The 24629-nt window shown below is 38.2% G+C and overlaps 1 protein-coding gene across 2 annotated transcripts in view; it reads left to right on the forward strand.

Moving 5' to 3' along the window:
• The first annotated feature begins 362 nt into the window (after positions 1-362).
• Positions 363-24629, forward strand: part of MKL2 (MKL/myocardin-like 2) — a 184178-nt gene continuing 159911 nt past the window's right edge. For both annotated transcript variants that reach the window (XM_005871973.2, XM_005871974.2), the window contains exon 1: positions 363-426. The gene's annotated coding sequence lies outside the window, so the exon portion shown is untranslated. The remainder of the gene's footprint in view (positions 427-24629) is intronic.

Raw genomic sequence — 24629 nt, forward strand, 5'->3', positions numbered from 1 at the left:
AAATGAGGCACACAGGCGTGGGGACTTGCTGAAGATTACACAAGCTAGGAAGTGGAGAGCTGGGATTCAATGCAGGTGTTCTGAGTCTAGCAACCCAACTTTTCACCTGCTTCAGATCTTTAAGACAATTTGTTCAATAGTATAGTCATTTATGTAGCTCCTTGAAAATTTTAGGGAAAGTTATTTAATTATACTTGCAAGTCTCAACTTTCTTTCCCAACAATCCCACTTTAGTAACTTCCATTTTGTTTTTTCCAATTTATCTCAGACTTCATGTTCTCCAGGAGGCTTTATTTGACCACCTGTCTGGCATGTAAGTGTTCAATAAAAAGTAATTTTCACTTTTTTCCCCCCTTTTCCAGGTTCACAATAAAGGTGCTAATAAAGAGAATGTAAGACAAGAATATAATTAAATATTTGACTGAGGTAAGTTTTTTTATGATTTAATTTTTTTTTAAAAAACATTCTCTCTTATTGTTTTTTGTTTGTTTTGTTTTTTAATCCTCACCTGAGGATATTTTTTCCATTGATTTCTAGAGAGAGTGGAAGGGAGGGAGGAGGTGGAGAGAGAGGCAGAGAAACATCCATATGAGAGAGATACATCGATTGGTTGCCTCCTGCATGGTGCCCCTATCTGGGCCAGGGAACCTGCAACTGAGGTATGTGCCCTTGACCAGGAATCGAACTTGAGACCTTTAAGTCCCTGGGCCGATGCTCTAACCACTGAGCAAAATCAGCCAGGGCTTATTTAATTTCGCTCCACAGCCTGTTTTCTTAAGATGTAAGAGGGAGATTGCTTTAGGAGGGTTTCAGTTCATGGCACCTGGGGTTCTTAGGTGGATGCCAGAAAGGTGGGCTGTTTGAATAAAATCATTTAAATTCTCATTATCTTCTTGTTTGAGGGCATGCTACTGAGGAGATCTAGCAGGTGGAAATCCATAAGCTGTTTGGTGATTATATCTACAACATTCAGGGAAAGCTTTGTTTTTTTAAATAGGGAGTTGAAGAGATTTGAAGTCACTTCTGGTAACATAGCAACACTTACTTTTCTTAAATGAAAAGGTGTTGTATTTTGTTGTTATAATAATGAGAAAAACCTTCCATCAGTATAAAACAACATAATGACATAAGTAAACATCCAACTTCTACCACCCAGAAATGACTGCCATTAGTATTTTGGTGAACATACTTTTAGGAATTTATCTGTAAAATAAGTATTTACATACAAATCTTTAAGTAAATTGGTTTATACTATATATGATGGTCTTTTTAATGCAACAGTATGTTTTGTACATCTCTATACATGCTTGTAAAAGACATGCATAATCATACATGATTATTTTACTAGCTATCTAACATGCCATTGTTTGAGGCAACATAATTTATTTAATCACTCCTTTGACAACAGAAATTTAGCTTGTTCCTAAGAGATAATAGTTAATGATGCGTTGATCAACCCTGTACTTACATTGTTGTATACTTACTCATTTATTTTTTATTTTTTAAATTTTTTTAAAAATATATTTTATTGATTTTTTACAGAGAGGAAGGGAGAGGAATAGAGAGTTAGAAACATTGATGAGAGAGAAACACCAATCAGCTGCCTCTTGCACACTCCCCATTGGGGATGTGTGCGCAACCAAGGTACATGCCCTTGCCTGGAATCGAACCTGGGACCTTTGAGTCCGCAGGCCGACTCTCTATCCACTGAGCCAAACCGGTTAGGGCACTCATTTATTTTTTAGACATACAGGTGCTGAGTCAAATATTATACACGTTTTAAATATTGATACATATGGCTAAAGTGCCCTCTGTAAAGTCTACCAATTTATTACCACCACCCTCCCACCTCATCCTGATCCCCAGCAAAGTCCATGAGGGTCATGTTTTCCATACCCCTGCTCACGCTGAGTTTTTAAATCTTTTTAATTTTCTCCAGTCAATAGGAGAAAAAAATGGTACCTTTTTGAGATAGCAAGGTTTTTGCCTAAAATAAACTTTATGTTTTCAAAGACCTCTTTCATCCTATATAATAAAAGGCTAATATGCGTGGAACAACCAGTAACTATGACACACACTCACCACCAGGGGGCAGATGCTCAATGCAGGAGCTGCTCCCTGGTGGTCAGTGCACTCTCACAGGGGGAGCGCTGCTCAGCCAGAAGCCGGGCTCACAGTTGAGGAGTGCAGTGGTGGTGGCGGGAGCCTCTCCCACCTGCAAGGCAGAGCCACTCAGTCAGAAGCCGGGCTCACAGTGGCAAGCGCAGTGGCAGTGGTGGGAGCCTCTCCTGCCTCTGTGGCAGCGCTAAGGACCCCTCAGGGGATGTCTGACTGCCGGCTTAGGCCCATTCCCTGGCAGTCGGACATCCCCCGAGGGGTCCCGGACTACGAGAGGGCTCAGGCCGGGCTGAGGACCACCCCTCCACCCCCTACACGAATGTCGTACACCAGGCCTCTAGTTTGATATATTTATTTATATGAAGAATTTCCTTATTGAGACTGTATCTGTGATTCTCATGTGTAAGTGAGACACTCTTGGACTTTAAATGTGATGAAAATGTTAAAATATGTTGTGTTCTTTGTTTTTAGTCTATTGCCCTAACTCATAAATATTTTAAAATTATTGACACTAATTGTTTTGGGTACTGAAAGTTTCCCTTTATAGAGAGCAATACCTGTTTTTTTTTAATTTATAGTAGAGCTTTAAAAACTTCAACTTCTTAATAGATTTCAAACATGGGTACAATTGCAGAAAAGCATACCGAATAGGATTTACAAACTTGGGTAATCATGGAATATTATTGAGTTACGTGAACTTAGTGAATATGCTTTCACATGTAAACCTATGAATATTGACATTAAGTCTCATCTGTCCAAAGGATTTTGCCTGTTGCTGATATGACTGTGGGCTCTAATTTTATGTTTGTTTTCGATTTTATTTCGATCAAATAGGATTATACACACTATTGACCTACTCTTTGTTCTTTGACTCAATAAAAACCAATTAAAACTTCCCACCCCAGCCAGTTGGAGTGTTGTCCTAAACACCAGAAAGTTTCCAGTTCGATTCCCAGTAGGGCACATTACCTAGCTTGTAGATTCGATCCCCGGTTGGGGGCATGTACAGGAGGCAACCAATCAATGCTCTTTCCCTCTCTTCCTCTCTCTCTCTCTCTCTCTCTAAAAAATAATCAATAAAAACATATCCTCAAGTGGGGATTAAAAAGTAATTTATCTTTTCCCTAGATATAAAATGCATATTCTTATAATATAGATTGCATTCCATGTGAGTGCTTTTAAGTCCAAGTTAAAATTATTGAGGCCAGGACCAAGCCTGTTTTATTTACCAGCTTACATCTAGCAACTCATATGATACCTGGAACATACATGATAGACACACAAACCATTTTTGAAGGAGTACATGATTGGTGTATATTGTCATTGAGTTAGAATTAAGATGTAAAAGAGAAGTATCTTAAGTTTTAATTAAGAAACTTAATTTCTTGGAGAATAAAACTAGCACCTGTGGTTTTTAAATGCTCGCAAATATAGGCATACATAGTTATAGTGACACTTGCTACCTTAAAATTTTGTGACATTTTGTTTAGACTATTGATTTGGACTATATCTCATTTCTTTTCGGGCTCATATACATTACGGTATTTTAAATATTCTTTTTCATTTGTATTTTTGTTGCTGTTAAGGGCAAAGTAGTATCTAAACTAGGAAGGATGCTAGATCTTATTAAGGAATCCTATTTATATTTCCTATTATAGACGAAGTATTTTTTCAGTTATGTTATTTGAAGACAAGGATAAAGTGAATTCCCCAAAATATATTTTTAGTTATAATGGAGAGAAATTGAGTTGTATTTTAATTGTGTGGTTCGACATTTATTAAAAATAGGTAGAAGTAGAGACAGAGGGAAGGTGGGGGTGGGGTGTGAAATATAAAACAATGAACTCATATGCTTATATGATAACCCATAGACACAGACAGTAGGGTGGTGAAGGACTGGGGTGGGGGTAGTGGTGGACTAGAAGGGATCAATGGGAGAAAAAAGAGGACATATGTAATACTTTCAACAATAAAGATAAAAAAAAAATTTTTTTTAAATAGAGGTAGAGATATGGATTGCCAGCCATGGAGAATATATAAATCTTTGTCCTGTATCCTGCCTATTAAGCTTTCCTGACTCCTACACCGGTTTTTCACAGCCAAAATAAACAGAGAAGATGGAAAAATTATCTACTCCATTTTTGTTTAATCCTCCCCTGATAACATGAGTTTCCACTGATTTTAGTGAGGGAGGAAGAGGGACAGAGAGAATAAAAAAACACATCGATGTGAAAAAGAAATATCGATCAATTGCCTCCCATACTCACCCTGACCAGAGATGAAACTGCAACCTAGGTATGTGACTTGACTGGGAATCAGACCCACCACTTCTTGATGTAGGGGATGACACTCCAACCAACTGAGCCATATCCATCAGGGTTCTAATACGTTTTAGCAACATTGTGAATTCTTGTCTCATACATTTTGTTTCCATTGGAATATGGGATTCTAATAAGGGAATGCATGAGCTAGTTTGTTATTTGCATGTAACATTTTAAAATTGATTTAATAATTTAGCAATTTTTATTTGTGTTTTAATTTGCTTAGCAACTCCTTCCTTAAAAAATAGTCCAGCCTGGCGGGTGTGGCTCAGTGGATTGAGCATCATCCCATGTACCAAGAGGTCCTGGGTTCAATTCCCAGTCAGGACACATGCCCAGGTTTTGGGCTTGATCCTCAGTAGGGGGCCTGCAGGAGGCAGCCAATCGATGTCTCTCTTTCATCGATGCTTTTGTCTATTCCTTTCCCTCCCTCTCTCCCTAAAAACAAACAAACAAACAAAAACATAGAAAGAGTCCACTTCAGCCGGCGTTGCTCAGTGGTTGAGCATTGACCTAGGAACCAGGAGGTCACGGTTCAATTCCCTATCAGGCATATGCATGGGTTGCAGGCTCAATCCCCACTGTGGGGCATGCAGGAGGCAGTCCATATTAACTTTGGACTGTATTTTTTAAAAATAGTCCAAAATTAAATGTAGGCAGACTTGAAATTACTGAATTTTTAGTTGTACCTAAATTGAGATTTCCTAGACTTTTCCCTCTGATATTGTGGCTAATGGTATAAGCTTGTATTTGTTTTCTAAAATAACCACAGTTTTGGGGTTCTTTAATCTCTTTTCTATGGCAGTATAGGAATTTGTGTATAGGTAGCTTTCATTTCACTGATGAGTTAATTTCTTTAAACCCAATTCTAAAAATACTCCTGGAAAGTGAGGAATTACTACCAGTAGTAGTTAAGACTGTCATTTATTTCTCTTAGCTGCATTTGTAAACATTTTTATACTGTACTAAAATAGATTTTGCCCAGCTGGTGTGGCTCAGTTGTTGTGTCAACCCATGAACCAGGAGGTCATGGTTTAATTTCTGCTAAGGGCACATGCCCAGGTTGCAGGCTTGATCCCCAGCAGTGGGGCAGGGGGGAAGGAGGCAGCCAATCAGTGATTTTCTCTCATCGTTGAAGTTTCTATCTTTCTCTCCCTCTCCCTTCCTCTCTCTGAAATCAATAAAAACATATTAAAAAAAGAAACAGATTTTAAGATATTGTTACGTATTTAGTGAGTTGGATTTTGTGCATTTGTAATAGTTTTTTCCTATTTTAGTCATCAAGCTTAAAATTTAGACTGGCAGTGTAAGTGGTTATTTGATTGGAAAATTGGAAAGAGGAGAAGTTCTGTCTTATATACAGAATTTGTGGTGCAGAATATTTAGATGAAACTCCAATGATCAGGGTGAGAGTATAGAACTGCAGTAGGAAGGAAAAAAATTTTAAGTGCTTATATACAGAGGATAATAGATCCCTAGCAAAGCCAACACTGGGCTTACTTCTATAGTATCTGTAACTGAGTTGGTCTCTCACAGAGGTCTTATTAACTCAGAGTCTTAAGGGTAGAGTTATAGAAAAAAGGGATGGAGAACAGTAGATTTGGGTCACAAGTTCCATAGAGAGTGCAGTGCTTAGTGCAACTCCCTAGGGATATCCTCAGTCTCTGACTGTCCCATCCTCCTTGAGAAATTTTTGTCCTTCCTAACTCTGGAAGCTTTGCTTAGTGTGCATGATGGATATGTGTGTGGAGCTGGGCAGAGAAGTCTGGCTCTGCTTATTACTGCTGTCTAGGTACTCTCTTTAAAAAGATTTCCAACATGGGAGTATGGCTGGACACCATCATTTCCCTTGTATCATAGTATAATGACAAATATGGGAGTATCATGCAAGTTTTTCCTTCATGCCAGTTTGTTCAGCGAGGACACGTAGTTCATGGTAAGGGTTGTGTTTGTGTATATTAAACCCAGTAAGTTTTGTTTTAAATAGATTTCAGTGTATTCTAATGTAATAAAGTTTTTCAGTCTGAATGTTCCAGCAGCCATCACTCAAACATTAATTGCTGTCATTGGCAAAGGATATCCTCCTACATCTTTTCTGGAGTCTTGAAACCATTCCACTTCCTTTTTCTTTTACTTTGAGAACTGATTACTGACACTTGGAAATTATAATCAGACTAGAGGCCTGCTGCACAAAATTCGTGCACAGATGCGGTTCCTGGGCCTGGCTGGTGATCAAAGCGTGAGCGTCTGATGTGGAAGGGCAGGTCCCAGCTGACCTCTGGGCCCTGGGCAGCACCTGGGCCTCCAGGCCCCCGCGTACCCCCCTCCACCTGAGTCATCAGGCTTCCGCCACCGCTGCTGGTTGCCATCTGTGGGGCAGTCGGTGGGGCTATCAGGCCCCGCTCGCACCCGCCTTGGCCTGGTGCTGTCCACTCACCTGGTCTACCATCCCACCGCTGTCCCGCTCTCGTTGGGGCCCATTGGGCTGGCAGCACCTCCGCTGCCGCCCACTGCCAGTGCCATGTCACCGATGCCCGCCATGTTCCGTGCTGCCCCCTGGTGGTCAGTGTACGTCATAGCGAGCAGTTGGAACTCCTGGTCGAGAGGACAGTTTGCATATTAGGCTTTTATTATATACGATTGCATCAATCTTAATGGAAAGGTTAGCAATTATTGCACTGAAAAATATGCATTTTCTCTAATAGTAATTGTTTCTCTTGGTGTCTCTCTCTCTCAGTTCAGTGCTTTTAAATACTTCTTAGGTGAATGAATGCTTTGTGTCATGCCCTAAATTAAGACATTTAAGACAGACTTTCTTGATGGCTTTCCCACCTTCAATTCTACGGGAAGGGAGATAATTTATTTAATGTGAAATCTTCATAGAATCTTTCAGTTGTTAGATGTACTTGGGGTAGAAGAAGGATGGCTGATGTCAGTTACTTATATGATGATATAAGCTCTAAAACGAGTATGTGCTTGGGAGAGTTGAGAGCAGTGAGGGTTTTTATGGTGGGCCATACATGTTGAGCATTGGGCCTCTACTGTTTGTGTGCATTCCCTCATTTAGTGCTCACAAGTCTGAGAGGACAGATACAGTCACCCCGGTTTTAGAGAACAGAAGGCCTCGGTTATGCACTTTGTCCTTGGGTACACAGCTTAAGTAGGTTAGAAAAAACAGTGACTGGAATCCAGATCTCTCTGGCTCCAAAGTCCATGCTCTCTTCTTACGTACATTGACCGAGAAAGGGGTCTCACAGTTGCTAGACTGTTTCTGTTACTGTAGATAATTGAAGTGTTGGACAGAATGAAGATGAAGCTACTTTGTCATCACCATCACCTTCGTTCCTACCATCCTCTTTATTTCTATCGTTCTTCAACATTAACTGATGAAGTTTAGGAGCCTGCCAGGGTGTCTGGCTCGCTGTGTTCAATACAACATAGGCTTGTTTAATTTAACAGTGCTCTGAGATGAAAGGTTCATGACGGCCAAGTACAAACAGACCTTCTGTTGGATGTTAATTTTGTTATAGAAGAGATGCTTGTTTTTCCTTGCTCTTTGCTAATAAAGAAGCTGGCACATTTTCTCATGAGTTAAAAAGGATTTTGACTTGTTTATATCTGTGTAATCAAAGGGAAGTGAACAGTTCTGATAAACATTTTCTTTGTGCAGATCTTTGGTTCATTTCACACCTGCCAGGGAATTGCAAATTGTGTGCTCTTGCTCTTTTCTCTTTTTACTTTGGATTTGATTTTATGGTTGGTCACTGTAGGGATTTCATGGTAGGAAAAGAAATAAATTGTTTCTTCATTTGAACAGACTCTGTGTTTTTTACAGCAGGTTATCCTATAGTAGGCAGAATGATTTAACCAGGCCACTGCACGGAGGTGTCATTGTATGATTTTTTTTAGTCATTTTTTTAATGACAGCTCTGTTGAGATATAATTCACATACCATAAAGTTCACCCATTTAAAGAATACAATTCAATGGATTTTAATATATTCACAGAGTTGTGCACTGATCCCCACTGTCTAATTCCAGAACACTTTCATTACCCCAAAAAGAAACCCCATACCTAATGAGCAGTCACTCTTCATTCTTCCCTCTCTTTAGCCCCTGGAAACCACTTTCTATGTCTATGGATTTGCCTCTTGGACCTGTCGTATAAATGGAGCCACACAATATATGCGGCCTTTTGTGTCTGGCTTCTTTCACCCTACATGTTTTTGAGGTTCATCTATGCTGTAGCTTGTATCAGAAATTTCATTTCTTTTTGTTGCTGAATAATATTCTATTGCATGGACAGACCACATTTTGTTTATTCACCTATTGATGGACATTTGGGTGGTTTCCACATTCTGGCTGTTACGAATAATGCTGCTGTGAACTGTCAGGTATAGGTTTTTGGGAGGACATATGTTTTCATTTCTCTTGGATATGTACCTAGGACAGTGATGGCGAACCTTTTGAGCTCGGCATGTCAGCATTTTGAAAAACCCTAACTTAACTCTGGTGCCGTGTCACATATAGAAATTTTTTGATATTTGCAACCATAGTAAAACAAAGACTTATATTTTTGATATTTATTTTATATATTTAAATGCCATTTAACAAAGAAAAATCAACCAAAAAAATGAGTTCGCGTGTCACCTCTGACACATGTGTCATAGGTTCGCCATCACTGACCTAGGAGTAGAAATGATGGGTCTTATGATTAACTCTATGTCCTAACTTTTTTATGAACTGACAAACTGTTTTCCAAAGTGGCTGCATCATTTTACATTCCCATCAGCAATGTTAGAGGATTCCAATTTCTACATATCCTTGCCAACATTTCTTATTTTCTTGGTGTTTGTTTTTTTATAGTAGCCATCCCAATGGGTATGTGAAGTGGTATCTCACTGCGGTTTTGCTTTGCATTTCTCTAATGACTAATGATATTGAGCATCTTTCCATGTGCTAATTGGCCACTCATATATCTTTTCTAGAGAAATACCTGTTCAGATTCTTTTTTTATTTTTAAATTGGGTTGTCTTTTTATTGTTGAGATGTAATAGTTCTTTATTCTGAATATACACATGTACACACACATTCTTGTCAGATAAATGAAGTGTAAAAATTTCCTCCCATTCTTGAAGTTGTTCTTTGAAGCAGAAAGCTTTTATTTTTTTTATGAAGTTCAGTTCATCTACTCTTTGGTTGTTTGTGCAGTCTTCTCTCTTTTTGAAATTCTGTGTAAGTTTAAAAATCTCTCATTATTTCTCCTATTTAAAAAATTGATGCAAAATTGAGTGGTCAGCTAGTTAACTATATAGGGGATTAGAGGTATGAAACATCTTTCATTTTTTCAAATATTCTCATCTAATTCAATGTGAAAAGACCAATTTTTCTAATCTAACACCTAGTGTGCCTCTTTTTTTTTAAATTAGAAAAATGACTTTTCAGTGTTCTGCCTAGCTCAGAATGCAAGCATAGTTCTGTGAACTTGACTGGGCTTGGGGATCCAGAGGTGAGTGGAACATGGCCTTGTCCTTAAGAAACAAGTGCTCAGATGCCATGCTAGTAGCATGCACAGAGGAGGTATGCAGGAGAGGAGGGAGTACTCTCCTCCATCTGGGCAAGGATGCCTCGTTAAGAGGAGACACTTGTGTTCAGTCCACAAAGATGTTAGGGTCTATGATTCTCTCTTCTGGTTACTTGCTGCTGTGTTTGCCATGTTTCCTGGTACCAGATACCTTATAGCAACAATGTTTAGGATTATCGATGTAATAAAATGTTGACATAGGTGTGATGACTTTGATGCCTAGAAGCGAACCTAAAGAAACCAGTTTAATTTCTTTAGGTCTAATTAGTTCAGCATGGTGTGTGTGTGTGTGTGTGTGTGTGTGTGTGTGTGTGTGTGTGTGTCTAAGCAGAAGAAGCCGTGTGTGTGTCTCTAAGCAGAAGCCATATGTGTGTGTGTGTGTGTCTCTAAGCAGAAGCCTTGTGTGTGTGTGTGTGTGTGTCTAAGCAGAAGAAGCTGTTTGTGTGTGTGTGTGTCTAAGCAGAAGAAGTCCAAATAGATTCATATAATCACAGCATAAAGTTTGAGGCAGGGAGTAACAGTTGTTTGGCTGGAGAGGATTATAGAGAGTTGGGTGTCCTGTTAATGAATTCAGATTTTCTCCGTTGATGAGTCCGGCAGGGGGAGAGTGATGTGGTCACTTTGGTTACTGTATATGGATGTTGGGTGCAAGGGACAGGACTGGACACAGAAGACCCATTACACTGTTACACTAGTCCAGGTGAGAGTTGATGAGGGCCTGAACGAGGGCATTTGTGGCTGAGTTGGATTAGACAACAGGCTGGAAACATGTAGGAGCTATTAGTCAGGAATCCTAGCTACAGGTAACAGAAACCCTGCTCAGACTATCTTAAGTTAAAAGAGAGGTTAATTGGAAGGTTCTTGGAGAAGGGCACACAAGAAAATGAAAATGCTGCAGAGACCAGTGATGTTGGGGATTAGAAGTGGTACTTGTTATCACAGGGGCTCTTTCCCCTATCTCTGTTCTCTCAGGTTTTTCCACAGAGTAGCAGCCATCTTCACACTCTCCAATCAGGGGGACGAAAGAGCTTCTCCCTCCCAGCTATACTCTTTAAAACCCCAGGGGCTCTCGGCTTTGGGTTTTTGTGCCTTCACTAGGCGTTGGGGTCTTTGTGGAAGCTTTCTACCACCAGCACATTGGGAGTGCCCAAAAGAAGTGAGGGAAAGGTTCTGGGTGGAGCCAATCCTGTCCGTCTACTCTGGAAACACAGACCAGACCCCGAAATTGAGAAGATCGGAGGAGGAAGTGGGGGTCAAGAATACCTCCCAAGTTTGTGGCTTTGGTATCCTGTAATGATACCATCCAAGAATAAGGGTTCAGGGGCAAGTAGGTCAGAGTGCAGTGAATAAAAAGTTCAGTTTTAGACCAGCCTAGACTGGGACATAGGTCTAATCACAATTTGTATGTTACCCATTTTTATGATTTGTTGATTGGTTTGGCTTCCTTTACCATTAGAAGCCCCACAAGGACAGAAACTGTCTGTTCTCTTTGCTATCAATCTCCAGAGCCTAGCATACTCTAGTTGGCAGTAGTAGGTATTTAGTAAATAGATGTGAATTAATGAATTCAAGTGCACATTTCCTGCAGGAAGCTGGATGGACAGTTTGTATCTCAGGTGAGGACAGGAAATACAGACTTGGGAGTTATCAGTTTAGGGCAGTGGTTCCCAAACTTATTTGGCCTACCGCCCCCTTTCCAGAAAAAATATTACTCAGCCCCTGGAAATTAATTTTTTTTAAATTTTAATAGCAGTTACTCATCGCCCCCAAATGCACCTGTGGCCATCATCGCCCCCCTGGATCGCTGCAGCGCCCACTGGGGGGAGGTAGCGCCCACTTTGGGAATCACTGGTGTAGGGGTAGATGGTAAACAAGCCCAAGAGTTGTCCTTATTGGCTAAGGGACTGAAAATTTAGATATCGTGTAGACGTGTAATTTTCATGTCCAGGTAGTGAAATTACCTTTTCTCTTTTTTCTTTGCACTGTTGCACTGCCTAGTATTTAATGCCAGTAATTACCTACTGACAGTCCTGCCAATGATTTTTTTTAAAGTTTGTGACAGATTAGAATTAGATTTGTGATAGATGGAAAAATAAAGGTGATAAGGACAGATTCTGTTTCCTTTTAAGAATAACTGACTCATGGGATGAGACCTTGGATATGATTTCAGATCACTCCTGTAAACTCTCACAAAAGATGTTTATAAAACACTTGGAACAATACAGATTGTACTAAGAAAATGTGCTTTGATCAACTCTGGAGATACAAAGCAGGGAACTTAATAAATCAAGTCCTATTTGTGAATAGAAAGGACTGGAAGTTCACCTTAAAAGTAGGAATTTAGTTCACGTCCAGACTTAAATTTTGTATTTTGAATAGCAGATGTTATCTTAGTTTTATCTTTTATATAAAAATAAAATGAATTATAGATTTCAAATCTTGGCATCTTGAAATCTGACTCCTGATTCTGATCTCTTAATAACTATTGGAACACTAGTCTAGAAATGGAATTTGACTTTCGTTTTTTACCCTTTAATTTGGAGGTAAATGTGCTTCCAGCTCTGTCTTCCCTCTGTACTCAGGAAACCAAACCACTGGTACTTTGGATATGCCATAATATTTGTTATTTAAATATAAGAAAAACACGGTCATCTTTATATAAAGTAGTAATATTATGTTCACACTTGGGAGAAGTTGGTTTTTGTTGTTTTCATTTTAAGGCATAAATACAGTTGTATTACTTTTGTAGGCTGAACACTTCCCAACCTAACACCCTGCCATATGACAAGATATTATAGTAAATTGCATATGTTTTAGTGTCTTAGTTCCCTCCAAGCTCTCTTCCCCCCCTGCAGCAGAGATGTGAACCATTTTTTTAAAATTTATTTAATTTTTTTTACTAAAGAACTCCTACTAAATTTGCCTGACTCCAAATGCAGGCCAGTGTCTTCTAGCAAGTTGTAATATAATAGAGCATTTCTAAGAACTCAAATTGAGTAGCTTATAGCATCTCAACTTTTGAAATTACCATAAGATATATTTAATTCTTGCATAAATTAGTTCAGTACATGATTACATGGAAAATCTCGATGCTGAGATCCCAGACCCCTGCAAATTGTATCCCTTTTGAAATCAGAGGTGAAATTAAAGAATGCTGATTTCTGGAGGCACTCTTATTAGTTCCTGGAAAAATATAGTTAAAATGCATCTGAAATGATTTTATTCTTAGGAGGTAGTTAGCTTCTTTCTTTACTAATTAATTCTTCAAAGGTAGCATTATTCAAAAGAGAGAAGGTGACAGCCTAGATGTCAGGGAGGGAGTAAGCAGCTCTCACAGACTGGTAAACATGGGGCCCTGAAGAAGGAGCCTGAATCCTCCTGTAGTTGGTTTCTGGGCTTTGTCAGGGTCACTCCTCTAATGTACTACCTCAGGCGACAAGATCACTTTCACATACACGGTCTTTCCACTTATTTGATTTTTGGAGTTTTGTATGGCTGATGAATATAATTTTAAAAGGATCATTAAATAATGGGGGGAAATCCAAACATTTTATCTCTCCCTAGATTTAGTCTAATTAAGAAGAATTTGTTTGAAATATGAAAAGTATAAAACAATTGAAGTGCACTTCTATTTAAGTGTGTGTAGAATTTAGGCTAATGTGTTGCCTAGCAGTTATAAGGAATCCGATAAGTAATTATAAGTAATCCATATAATTTGGTATATAATTAGGCATTCCTAATGTGCTTTAACTGTAGTTTCTGTAGTTGAAGTAGCTGATAAATTTTATGTTCTCTACTGAATAGTTTTTGATAGATAAACAGAAGGCAAAAGCTAGTTAATCAATTTTTGCTCCTATGTTTAGGAAAGTCTGAATTTAAGTTGTAGTCTAAATCTCAAAGATGGCAAAATAGTCTACAGAAATGAGATAAGGGTGGGGGAGTGTGTGGTTTGTAAACTTTTTTTTCTTAATCCTCATCCCAGGATATTTTTCCATTGATCTTTTAGAGAGAGTGGAAGAGAGAGGGAAAGACAGAGAGAAACATCGATTGGTTGCCTCCTACACACGCCCTAACCAGGGCCTGGCCCAGGGAGGAGCCTGCAACTGAGGTATGTGCCCTTGACCTGAATTGAACTCGAGACCCTTTGGTCAGCAGGCCGATGCTCTCTCCACTGAGCCAAACTGACTAGGGCATTTGTAGACTTATTTTCTGAGTGTGTTATTCATGAAACCCCAGTATATTTTCAGAGGGCAGGGGAGGCTGGCCTGTCACCCTGCAGAGGCTCCAGGAGCATCATTTGAAACCACTGTGCCATGCTGTCATTAATGAAATGGCAAATCTTGGGGGGGAACGAAGGATAAATTATTCATGTAGCCTGTTTGTTATATTTGTATACTGTATTGCTTATACGATAAACACTGATAGGATTTTAAATCAGAATTGTTTAAATATGTAATAATCACAATACTAGTTAATCACACTACATAGCTCTAAAATAGTCTTGTCTTCTTACAAAAGAAGCCTTGCCTGACTTTGCAAGATTATGATAACAAAGAGTACCTGAAAGCCAAAGCATGGAAGATAAGTTGTTGTATCACCTAGTCCTGTCATGATGTTGTTTCTCTTCCATGTTAAGGCGTATAATGAATTAGAGAATAATAACCACTTGGAGAATAAGTACACACCAAGTGCTCGTGGTTAGATGAGTCCACGCCTGCAGACAGGTGTGGTTCTACTGGGGCCTGGCTTGGGAGACTCACTGCTAAAGGGTTCAAGATTTCCTCTGTACTATTACATATGTACTGTGAAATAGCTCTATGACCTTGGGCAAGTTCTTAAGGTCAGTAACACGATTTAGCTGTAAAATATTCCGGTGAGTGGAAATGTTGCATATAAAGTATTTAGCGTATAAGCGAAATAAGCCAGCCAGAGAAAGACAAGTATCGCATGATCTCACTCATATGTGGAATCTAATGAACAAAATAAACTGTTGAACAAAATAGATCCAGAGACATGGAAGCATGGAACAGACTGTCAAATTTCAGAAGGAAGGCAGGGGTGCATGGGAAGAGATCAGCCAAAGAACTTGTATGCATCTATATATTACCCGTGGACACAGACAATGGAGTGGTAAAAGCCTGGGGTGGGGGCCAGGGGTGGGCTAGAAGGGGTTAATGGGGAAAAAAGAGGGACATATCTAATACTTTCAACAGTAAGATTTTTTTTAAAAAAAATAAAGTATTTAGCATAGTGCCAGCCACATTATAAATTACCAGATGTTAGGCAGTAGAACAATATTTTCCTTCAAAAGGAAATGTAACAGTAGGGCAATAATTGACAGTGGAGGTGTCATGAAGAAACACAAATTTGGTTCCTAGCTTGAGTGGAACTCAAACTGCAGCAGGGGTCATTTGTTATTTTAATTAAAGTAACTATTGGAGGTGAGATGGAGAAGTTCCATAGTGTGGACTATCAGCTGTTGAATGCTTCTACTTTTTTGGATACTTTTCTTACCATTTTACCTAAAACAGAACCTTCATTTTTAAAATCTGAAAAATGAAAGCAGAAAGTACTATGGTTTGTTTTTCATCTTTGTTTTAAATATATTTTTATTGATTTCAGAGAGGAAGGGAGAGGGAGAGAGAGATAGAAACATCAATGATGAGAGAGAATCATTGACTGGCTGCCTCCTGGAGGACCCCCACTGGGGATTGAGCCCACAACCCGGGCATGTGTCCTGACCGGGAATCGAACCCTGACCTCCTAGTTCATAGGTCGACCCTCAGCCGCTGAGTCACACTCGAACCCTGACCTCCTGGTTTATAGGTCGACGCTCAGCCAGTGAGTCACAGTGGCCGGGCTTTCACCTTTTGTTTTAATAGTTATTGCTTCTCTACAGGAATGAGACCATTTACAGACTATGCTTGCAGAACCCGTGGTCTGGAATGTTATGGGTTACTGAATATTTAGAATATTAGCAGTGGTTTATAATGTGGATATGAATTTGGGTATGATGTTTTCAGACTATGTGACACAGAGGATCATTATGTCAGTCATAATTCACTAAAAGCTTATTGTTTAGTCAAATTTTTCCTTGGAGGACACAAAATATGACAGTTCAGAGGCAACCTGAACATTTTGATAAAGGAATACAATTTTTAAGGGAATCTGAAGCCCAAGGTTATCAACAGTTATCTCTAACAAGGGATATTTGATTTTATGTCTGTTGCATGAGTTCATTGATTCTTTTATAGAAAAAGCCTAAAAGAGAAGTATCACGACAGGTGTAAATAAAGATAGTAAAAAGTTTGCAAATGGATACCCTTGACAAGCTGTACAATATCCTATACATCTGTGGCAAGATATGTTGACCTATTGAGTTTTATTTGTGATAAGTAAATAAACTTACATCTTTAACCAGGTGTAATTACCTCCCTTGGTCCAGTTAGCATAGAATTCCTTAAAATCAACAGATAAGAATATGATGTGGAACAGTGTGTTGTCTTCGATGCTAACATTTAGGGAATTTACTTCAAGCTTTCTGGTTATTTTATATATATATAATTTTGGATCTGTCTTCCTAAGTTTTTCACATCTTTTTTTTTTTTTTTAATTTCCTTGCTGGAGGACTTGGCACTGAGAAGCTCCACTCTTGCAGCTGTGTATAGAAGTACTTTTTTATATTTGTTCTGAATTCACTTAGTTTTCAAGACATACCTTTGTTCTGGAATTCTAAATTGCCAGTGTACAATTCTTTAGTCATCTTATCACTAGCATTTATTATTTTAACTTTCACTGTATTAGAAGAGTCAGCTTATTTCCATCGTTATTCTTGAGTCGTGTTATTTAAATGTAATTACTAAAACTTTACAAATTATTTCCATAGTAGATATGGAATGGCTCTGTAATTTTATACTGAACATTCTGCATGAAATCCAACACTTACAACAATGCCAGACAGAATACATGTACAATAAATGTTTATTTGAATTAATGAATTGCTCTAGGGCAGTTTGTGGTTATAATATTTTCAATATTAAGTGACCAAGCCTTCAGTACTGGTAGTTTAGCTAAATATTCAGGCTTTATGTGAAGCCAGTAAACAGACCACTGTGCAATCCAGAGAGACCAGTTTGTTCACTTTTCCATCCAATAGTAATTTACTTTGACAATTGTGTTTATATAGAGTAAAGGTTAAAGGAAAGGGTGTATTTGAGGCAGTTATATCAATTGCTTTGCTACAATGATTTTCAGGTGCCATTGAAAAAGGGGCAATTTTAAAAAGATATTATAAAATTTAGGCAGTTATTTTTTCCAGTTTTATTGAGGCATAATTGACATGCAGTAAATGGCACGTCTCAAGTATACTGTTTAATCAGTTCTGAGATATATATGCACCCATAAAACAACCACAGTAAGAATAATGAAAATATCACCCCCCAAAGTTTCTTTGTACCCCTTTGTAATCTTACCCTTATGCCCCTCTGCCTCCATCTCCAGGCAACAGCTGATCTGCTTTCTGTCATATAGATTAGTTTGCCTAACCGAGGGTTTTATATAAGTGGACTTGTATAGTATATACTCTTTTTTTTGTCTGGCTTCTTCCACACAGCATAATTATTTTGAGATTCATCCATGTTGAGTATATCAATAGTTTATTCCTTTTTATTGTGGAGGAATGTGGATATTTACTGTTGATGGCCATTTGGGTGTTTCCAGTTTCTGGCTATTACAAATAAAACTGATCTGAACATCTATATACAAATCTTTGTAAGGACATATGCTTTCTTTTCTCTTAGGCAAATACCTAGGAGTTGGGTGGCTGGACCGTATGGTAGGTGTATGTTTAACTTTGTAAAAACTAGCAAATTATTTTCAAGTTACTGTATCCTTTTACTTTCCCAACCAGCAGTTCATGAGAGTTCCAGTTGCTCCACATCTGTTAACAGTTAGTATGCTTAGTCTTTTTAATTTTAGCCATTCTAATAAGTGTTTAGTGCAGGGTGGGCAACCCCTGGCACGCGTGCCAAACATGGCACGCCAGTAACTTTTGCTGGCACGTGAAACCCTCTCTTATCTTCCATTTACAATTTTTTTCTTAATATCGACTTTTTTATTTTTCAGATAAATTCAGTGTAGGTGCATCTTAGATAAATAAATAATTTTACATAACAAGTTATCTTAAAGACCATAGACATGGATTGACGAGAGAGGGGAAGAGCAATTTCTATGCCTCTGCCTTAACTCTCCCTGCCTTCCTAGATCTGACCAGTGTTTTGGTTTCATCCACATATGCTTGTGAATCTTTGTTCTCAGTGATGAATTTTGTTAAGTCTCGTAATAGGAGTAGCCTGACGGATGAAAGTAGTAGCTCGTGCATATCTCTGAAGGTCACGAAATATAAACCTGATGTAAAATCTCTGTCATCAGTGATGCAGCAGCAAAAGTCCCACTGATAATATCAAACGGAGTCATAAAGTTTTCTGTCGGACTATCAGTGTACATGTATACATTAAAAAATAAATGTATTTTTCATCATCATATACTGTGTTTTTGTCGCTTGAATGAATTTTATTATTTCTTCAAGGTTCTTCACATACGTACACCTTAAGAGATATCAAGTAGGCGTAACATGTTCTCAAAAAATTAGGGTTGGCACGCAGAAGAATTTTGAGTCAGAGATTTTGCTGGTTTTGGCACGCGCTCACAAAAAGGTTGCCCACCCCTGGTTTAGTGATATCTTATTGCATCTTTTTTTAATCCTCACTTTTCCATTGATTTTTATTTTTTTTATTTTTTAGAGAGAGAGGGAAAGACAGAGAGAAACATTGATGTGAGACAAACACATCAATTGGTTGCCTCCTGCACACGCCCGGACCAGGGCCTGAGCTGGGGAGGAGCCTGCAACCAAGGTATGTGCCCTTGACCAGAATTGAACACAGGACTCTTTAGTCCACAGCTGACACTCTATCAACTGAGCCAAACAGGCTAGGGCTCTTACTGCATTTTTAATTTGCATTTTCTTAATGACTGAGTTAAGCATCTATATATATAAAAGGCTAATATGCTAAGTGTTCGACTGTTTGACCATTTGACTGGTAGCTATGACACGCATTGACCACCAGGGGGCAGACGCACAGTGCATAGGTATGGGAACATGGAACAGACTGATGAATCTCAGAGGGAATGGGGGAGGGTGGGAAGAGATTAACCAAAGATCTTATATGTATACTAGAGGCCTGGTGCGCGGATTCCTGCACTGGTGAGATTCCTTGGTCTGGCCTGTGGGGATCGGGCCGAAACCGGCAGTCCGACATCCCCTGAGGGGTCCTGAATTGTGAGAGGGCGCAGGCCAGGCCGAGGGACCCCACCGGGGCACGAATCTGTGCACTGGGCCTCTAGTTTAGGAATAAAAGATCATGATATTTGTCAACTTATTCTGAAGTGCTTTTTTAAAAAGTGTATTTGTGGATTTATGGGCATGTGCAGGCCTGCAGGGATCTGTGCACTGGGCCTCTAGTGTGCATATAAGATCTTTGATTAATCTCTTCCTGCCCTCCCTCCTCCCCGCTTCCTTCTGAGATTTATCAGTCTGTTCCATGTTTCCATGCGTGTGCATTGAGCGTCTGCTCCCTGGTGGTCAGTGCACTTCATAGCGCTCAGTTATTCCACCTTTCAGTCAATTTGCATATTACCCTTTTATTATATAGGATAATCTGACTTGTCTTTTAGTTCTCTAAACAGTGTCTTTCAAAAAGTAGTTCTTAATCTTGATGAAACTCAGTTTATCAATTTGTTCTTTTATGAGTTACGCTTTTGGTATAATACTTAAGAAAGCTTTACCTAATCCTAAATCACAGAGATTATCTCCTTTTTTTTCAGAATTGTTATGGTTTTAGGTTTTACATTTTAGAAATATCTATTTTGACTTAATATTTGTGTGTGGTGTAAGGTGTGGATCAAAGTTCATAGTTTTTGGATATGGTATCCAGTTATTCCAGCATTATTTGTTAAAATGACTGACCTCTCTGCACTGAATTGCCTTTGCACCTTTGTAAAAAATCAATTGTCTATATATGCAGGTCTATTTTAGACTCGATTTTGTTCCACTGATCTATTTGTCTATCTCTAAACTAGTATCACATGTCTTAATTACTGTAGCTTTATAATGTCTTGAAATTTGGTAATGATAGTCCCAACTTTTTTTTCCCCAAGCTGTTTGCCTATTCTAGGTCCTTTAAATATCCATATGAAGTTTAGAATCAGCTTGTCAATTTAAGCAAAATAGCCTGCTGGGATTTAGTTTGGTCTTATATTGCATCTGTATGTCAATTTGGAGAGAATTGACTTCTTAACAATACTGAGTCTTCCAACCCATGAACATGTTATTTTTCTCCATTTATGTCTTTAATTTCTCTCAGTAGTATTTTAAACTATAGATCTTCACATCTTTTAGAGATTTATCTCTAAGTAGTTCATATTTTTGGCATTATTATAAATGATATTTTTAAAAATTTCAATACAAAATTATTAGCATGGAAATACAGTTTTGTATATTGATCTAATATCCTGCAGCTTTGATAAACTCATTTATTAGTTATAGTAGCTCTTTTGTAGAGTTCATTGGATTTTCTACATAAATAATCATGTCATTTTTTTACTGAAGGCAGTTTATTTCTTCCTTTCTAATCTGGATGTTTGTATTGTCCTTGCCTTATTGCACCAACATACTATACTGGATAGAAATGATGAGAGTGGACACCCTCATCTTGTTTCTCATCTTGGAGGGAAATTATTTAGTTTTCCACCAATGTTATACTGTAAGAGAGAGAAAGAGAGAGAGAGAGAGAGACAGAGAGAGAGAGAGAGAGAGAGAGAGAGTGTGTGTGTGTGTGTGTGTGTGTGTGTTTATACAATTGCCGAAATTCTCTTCTATTCTTAGTTTGCTAAGAGTTTTAATCAGGAATGGATTTTCCTGCATTTATTAGGATGATCATGTGGTTTTTACTATATGGTAAGTTACCTTGATTGTATTTTGAATGGTAAACAAGCCTTCCAATCCTGGGTTGAACCCCACTTGGTCATGATGGATTTATCCCTTTTATATACTTTTGGATTTGATTTGTTAAATTTTGTTTAAAAAGTTTTCATCTGTGTCCATAAGGGACATAATAGCCTTTTGTAATGTCGTTATTTAACTTTAGTATCAGGTTAATGCTGGCCTCAGAGGATAAGTTGGGAGTTATTTCCTCCTGTTCAATTATTTGGAAGAATTTGTGTAGAATTGGTACTATTTTTTCCTTAAATGTTTGTTAGAATTCACCAATAAGGGCATCTAGATCCAGAGTTTTCTTTGAGGGAAGATTTTATACTACAAATTCAGTTTTTAATATAGATATGACTATTCAGGTTATCTGTTGTTGTTTTTTAATGTGTTTTGGTACTTTGTATCAAAGACGTTGTCCACTTCATCTAAATTTTGAATTTATTGCCATAAAGTTTTTCACAATAGTTCCTCATTATCCTTTTCATATCTGTAAAATCTGTGGTGATATTGCCTCTCTCATTCCTGATACTTGTATTCTGTGTCTTCTCTCCTTTTTTCCTGCTCAGTCTAGTTGGAGGGCTATCAATTTTATTTACCTTCTCAAAAAAACAAAAAACAAAACCAACAGCTGTTGATTGTTTCATTTTCTTCTCTCTCTATTTCATTGATTTTCTGCTCTGATCTCCATTATTTCCTTTCTTCTGCTTACTGTATTGTGTATAATATTAATTATTTTTTCTTTTGCTAAACTTTTCTAACTTTATACAATATGGTTCTTTTAAGGTTTTGATTTAAACTATTTCTTCTCCAAGACAAATGAGGATATTGAGGCTCAGAGAAGTAAGAGAGACAAACAGTTAAAATGCACAGCCTTATATTCTTTTTCTTATAGTGTAGTAAATGTTGTGGTAAAGAGAAGAAGAGTACGGTTGAATAAGAAGAGGGCTTAGCCTATAAAGATAAAGCGATAGCCTGACCAGCATGGCTGAGTGAGTGAGCGTCGACTTATGAACCAGGAGGTCATGGTTCTATTCCAGGCAGGACACAGGCCCTGGTTGTGGGCTTGATCCCCAGTGAAGGGGGTGCAGGAGGCAGCTGATGATCAATGTTTCTCATCATTGATGTTTCTGTTTTTCTCTCCCTCTCCTTTCCTCTCTGAAAGCAATAAAAATATGTATTTTTAAAGAAGAGTGGGATAAGAGGGCCTCCTTGGAGAAGTTGATGTCTGAGGGATCTTATTTTATTGAAGTCTAGAGTAAATCTATGAGACCAAATCTAAGTATTCTTTTTTTAAAAAATATATACTTTATTGATTTTTTACAGAGAGGAAGGGAGAGGGATAGAGAGTTAGAAACATCAATGAGAAAGAAACATTGATTAGCTGCCTCCTGCACACTCCCCACTGGGGTTGTGCCTGCAACCAAGGTACATGCCCTTGACCAGAATTGAACCTGGGATCCTTCATTCCGCAGGCCGACGCTCTATCCACTGAGCCAAACCGGTTAGGGCCAGATCTAAGTATTCTTAAAGTTTATTTTTCACTGGCTTCAGATCTCCATTTTGGTGGTTATATTCTGTAGAATGAGTTAGAATATTCCAAAAGTAATTCTGCATGCAGCTAGTGCTCCCTTGGGTTTAATTGCGAAATATGCTTTTTATTTCTATTAAGTCTGTTTGCAGTGGTCATGGTAACTATAGCTGTAACAGTAGTGGCAGGTGTGGCTGACAGGATTATGTTGAATAGGAGGAAAATCTGGGGGCGGAATGTGGGGGATTGTTTTAAAAGTTTACAGCAGTATTTCACTGCAAACTTAATCTTACTTATTAATGAGTATTTAACAAACTGTCCCTTGTTTAACAAGTTATAACTTTTTAAAATGTATTTTTTATTATTAAAAAGGCTTAATTCTATAATTATTTTACAAATGGAGTGAAACCAGCATAATGTAATAATATCATCTCAGCATCCATATTCCAAGGTTGAGTTTCTCTCCAATCCAATCAAGGTACTATATTTAGGGATTTTGTAAATACATAACAGCTGTTTGCTGAGATGCACCATTATGGCTGGTGTTCAATTGTAGGGAAGAAACAAAAGGGGGAAAAATAGAGGAATTATTTTCAAATGGATAGGATGGCCAAGGGCTATGTAAATTATTTTAATTTAATAATAATGACAACGTGAACCTGACCCCTTTTTAAAATTGTATGGTTGAAAGAGCAAGCTACTCCTTTAACACTTTGCTTCTCAACATTATAAAATTTTCAATTCCTTGATTTTTTAGAAAGGAAAACAACAATGTGACTAAACAGCTAGTTTGTGATAGTGCCAGGACCAGAGCCCAGACTCTTGAGTCAGAAAACCTGTATTCTAAATCTGCCTCCTTTACACTCAATGTAACCGTGATTAAACTTACCTCTTTCATCTGTAAAATGGAGATGATAATGTTACTTTTCCTCTGGTTGTGATATAAATGAGAAAATGTGTGAGTTATCACTCATTAAATGTTAAATACTATTTTGCGTAGGGAATCATTTCCCCTTCTCAAGGACCCAAGGAAATAATTAAGGGTCCTATGTGCAGATAAGAAGCTATTTAATTTAGAGTTTTTGTTTCCTAAAGTGATTCCACCTCATCCATTCCACCTACTTTTAGATTTATAAAAGCCTTTTTTTCTAATTGAACAAATGCAACTGAATTTCCATGCTTAATCATTGCTTTTAAATCTGTTAGCTTTTCAGTTTTGTTTGGCTTCAAACTTTGTAATGATGTGTCCAGCAAACACTATGTGCTAACACAAGCAATGCTTTCTCTCATGTCACACGTCTTGAGATGTATTTAATAGTCACACACTGTAAGATAGGTACTTGGACTGTGATTTTTCCTCTATTTGGGGGCTTCCTGTTCCTTTAGCTTTCAGGTTACGGAGGATAGTGAGGTAGAGAATGTTGAGTGAAAAAAAGTCTTGAATCAGAGAGATCATTTGCAAATCAGTTCCCTCTGTCTGAATTGCTCCTGCCCTCCTCACCTCCTTTTTCTATTTCATTCTTAAAGATTTAGCTGCATTCCTTGTTTCCTCTGGGGTCCTTTTGCTGATCCTCTTGCCCAGTTGTGTTAAAGTCTCCTTCCCCCAATGCTGTCAAAACACCTTGCTGTCATCTAGTATTCTTTACCACACTGCACTGTGATTGTCTGTTTTCTTATCTGTCTTTCTGATAAATCTTAGAGTCAGGGAATTGGTCTTACTTACCTCCATTTCCCAGCACCCGATTAAATGTGCTCAGGGAAGTTGTGTTGTATAGGAAGCCTTGAGTTTGATGCATTCTGTTCAGAGAATAAGAATGTACTATTTGTCTAATAAAGATGTTTCTTTTTCAGTATTCCAGCCTCTTGTTGTTTCTTTTTTTCACTAAGGAAATGCTTGAGCTACAAGAATGAGCTCAGGGGTTTTTTTTTTAGTGTAGTTGACACCCTTTGTGATATTGCTCAGTGCTTGTTAGAGTCCAGGGCCTTTGTGGAACCTGGGATACATCCATGGATTCCTGTTTCCACTGCTGCA

Source organism: Myotis brandtii, unplaced genomic scaffold (assembly GCF_000412655.1).
Source record: "Myotis brandtii unplaced genomic scaffold, ASM41265v1 scaffold363, whole genome shotgun sequence".
Taxonomy (NCBI): domain Eukaryota; kingdom Metazoa; phylum Chordata; class Mammalia; order Chiroptera; family Vespertilionidae; genus Myotis; species Myotis brandtii.